The sequence below is a fragment of the Gadus morhua genome, chromosome 22, assembly GCF_902167405.1.
Source record: "Gadus morhua chromosome 22, gadMor3.0, whole genome shotgun sequence".
In the NCBI taxonomy this organism is placed as follows: Eukaryota; Metazoa; Chordata; class Actinopteri; order Gadiformes; family Gadidae; genus Gadus; species Gadus morhua.
Genome location: NC_044069.1, coordinates 21,385,395 through 21,389,063, shown reverse-complemented (window position 1 = coordinate 21,389,063; position 3,669 = coordinate 21,385,395).

The following is a 3,669-nucleotide window of genomic DNA, read 5'->3' as shown; positions in this document are numbered from 1 at the left end:
TTGGTACCCTCCGTCTGGGGGAGGGGGGGAGAGAGCGAGGGGAGAGGGTCTATATGTTGTATTGGCTCCAAAGAGTACCCACTCTGGTCCAAACCATCTCACGAGAACTTTCCGTGAATTTCCGTGACGCATGCGTTGCAGACCCAAGAAAGCCTTTAAATACAATGGAGCTCTATAAGTACATGAAGCAGTGGAAAGATCTGCCACGCTCCAGGACATTTATACACCTCATAAAAAAAATGAAACAAGTACAACCTTATTCAAATGTGGAAACCCTTACAACCCCTAATCCTTCACGGTGGTTTCAACGTCAGCTGAAGCCAAAAGTGCTCTAATCGCTGGTGGGCTGTAGCCTGTACGAGTGACATCAGAGAGTAAGTGAGACCTGTGTGCTGGTGGTGGCATCGCTCCTCTCTGTGGGCGCCGGCTGAGTGGCGGTCGTCATGGGAACCCTGGGCCTGAAGGGGATCCTGACCTTGCCGCCTGTGGTGGCGGTTGGTGCTTCTGTACCGGGCGCCGCGGTTGTCTCTGACGCGTCGGACACGTCGTCCTCGCTGTCTTCCTCTTCTTCGGCGGTCATGGTGGTTCGGACGCTGTCGGGGTAGTACGGTGTGGTCTCTGGGGACAGGTAGACGTCTTCGTCCTCTCTCTCTTCCTCTGCCGTCGTGGCGCCCGTGTCCTCCACGCCACTAGAGGGCGCGGCGCTGACCGTGGCCGCCGCCGTGCCCGAGCTGTCCGTTGCTACGGGGACGCCAGCGGGGGACCTCGGGGCTGCGGTGGTGCTCTGGGCGGCAGCGGCGGCGGCCGCTGCGGCGGCGGCGGCCCTGATTCGCTCGAGCTCCCTCTGCCTCTCCCGCTCCCTCTCGCGTTCCCTCTCTCTGTCCCTCTCCCTCTCTTTCTCCCTCTCCAGCTCGCGGACCCTCTCCTCTCCCGCTCCCTCTCCGTCTCCCTCTCCCGCTCCCTCTCCCGCTCCCTCTCCAGCTCCTTCTCCCTCTCCTTCTCCTTCTCCAGCTCCCGCTGCCTCTCCTGCTCCCGGTCCAGCTCCAGCTCCCTCTCCCTCTCCAGCTCCCTCTCTCTCTCCCTCTCCCCCTCCCTCTCTCTCTCCCAGCCCAGGCCGCTCTCCCCGTCGCCCTCGGTGGGCAGCGGGGTGCCGACGGGGGCGGCGCTGGGGCTGGGCTCGGCCGCGGGCGGGCCGAGGGGGCGGGGCCGGTGGCCTGGGTGGTGGAGAGGGGGAGGGGCTCCTCGGTGGTGAAGACCACGCCTACCGAGGTCGGCGACACGCTGATGTCTGGAACTGGGGAGAGATGGAGAGAGAGAGAGAGAGAGAGAGAGAGAGAGAGAGAGAGAGAGAGAGAGAGAGAGAGAAAGAGAGAGAGAGCGCAAGGAGAGAGAGAGAGAGAGAGAGAGAGGAATAATTGGAGGTTAGATGATGAGAGGTGGCGATGAAAGGAGAGAAGGGGAGATTAGAGGAGACAGATGAAAGTAGAGGAGAGCAAGAGAAAGGAAAGACAGATGAGAGGAGAGGAGTGGGGCTCCAGTAAAGGATGAGTGATTCACTTTTCCTCTAACTCTAAATTTCATTACACCACCTCCCATTCGCTCGGCTTAGTTTCTGGGATTTAGGGAGAAACGGGATTGATTTGGAGGAGAACTCAGATCTCCGGGAGTGGCGTTCCGAGTTCTCCTCAGCAACACTGCAGAGAGGGAGCCGACGTACGGGGGAGAGGCCATGATGTCCCCTGAGTGAGAGACATCAGGCCCCGGCCAAAGGCCCGCTTCAGAAGCCTGGGACGCATCAATCTGTCTGAAATAAGCCTTCCCGTTGGATTCAGGCGGCTGGGCGGTGCAGTTTGAGGTGAAGCAATTTGCCAGACTGCTGTTTGGACTGCAGGGGGTGCCTCTGCCGTGCGAGCACAGAATGGTAATTTATGCGGGGCCAGGAGCGCAGTGCCTGGACCGGGGGGCACCCCTCCATGAGTCATTCATAAGGAGGAAACTCCTGCTCTGCCTTCACCCGCCAGATCAGCCAATCACTCTGAATTACACAAATAGGATTTGAGTTAAGGAGCTAATTCCGACGCACGCAAACAGCAGGCAACACACACACAGACACAACATTTACTGCCGTGACGGTGATCACCTGATCGGTGGTTCTGTAATCTGATTGGAGCAAATTAAATCAGGTAATCTATGAGCATCTGTGTGTTTGTGTGTGTGCGTGTGTTACTTATTAGCTCTGCTGCTTTTATTTTATTTTAAACTAAGTTCCGAGTGGGGCTACAGCTTGTGTTTGTGCATACTGTCTCTGGCTTTTAATGCGAGCGGGGGGGGGTTATTTGAAAGGACTGCAACAGGGACAAGGTCTGAATCAGAACGGAGTGAAATCAAACCCTGCTTCTTATGAATGGGGCCTCGGGGACCTGCGATCTGACACCCATAGCGACGTGCGCGCACAAACTTACAGCCCGAGCCGGAGCCTGAGAAGAGGTCTTCGTCATCGTAGAACTCGTCCCTGGCGGAGCCTTCGTCGTCTACAGAGGGAGACTGCCCCTGGAGAGAGAGAGAGAGAGAGAGAGAGAGAGAGAGAGAGAGAGAGAGAGAGAGAGAGAGAGAGAGAGGAGAGAGAGAGAGAGAGAGAATGATGAGTAAGAGTTGACATCCACGGCGCTTCAGTGAACGAGCCATTCGTCATTTCATTTAAAGAGAGGCCACCACACTTAGCCAGACCACTTTGACAGATTAAATGTGCGCTCTCACACACACACACACACACGCACACACACAAACACAGCACACACACAAACAGAAGGACGCAAATCCTCCCATGCACACACACGCCTGAGCGAGAGAGATGGGTTGGGGGTTGTGTGCTACGCGGGGGGGGGGGGGGTGGGGGGGGGGGATTTGAATGCAGCAACAGCTGAGTGTGGCCTCAGTCTGGTTCTGGAGGCCAAAGCCTGTAAAGCTTCATCTAATCTCAAGCTTGGAGGTGAAACATCGAAACCACCAACTTACAACCAGCTATTCCCTGCTTATCAGTCAACGAGAAGCCAATCACAGCCTTGGAGAAGAGCATGGGCGCTCACTGGAGGTCGACGTCAGAAATAACTTTGTGTGGGCCCCTTTAGACGTATCCAATATCCCGTATCACAACAATTAGAAATGCTAGACCTTGCTTTGTCTTCGTGTAGGCCGGCCTGGTGTATATTTAGGAGATGGAGTGGTTAATGGGTTATTTTCAGTGGTTTCCGTGACTGGTCTAATATATGACATATAATATAATATATATATATATATATATAATAAATGTATAATGGCATTTGTGGGGGTAGGGTAAGGGGAAACAAAGCGTTGGTGGAAAGCCAAGGGTCACTGGGAGTTGAACTTTAAGAGTTCTATGACTCAAGTCACTTAAAAGGCTGAGGTCATTGAACACCCTACCTTGGCTAAATCCTTTTTCTCTGTACATCAGATCGGGGCCAACATTTACCAACACAGAACCAAAACGGAGGACTCTCTTCGATGGCTATGGGGGGTTGTCCCACGAAATCGACCAGAATACAGACACACAGCAGCCATTTTGTAACTTTTAAATCGAGAAATGAGAAGGAAAGTCTGGGATAACAAGCCTGTGCTAATGATGCTAGGAAAAATATTTGTTGCCAAGTC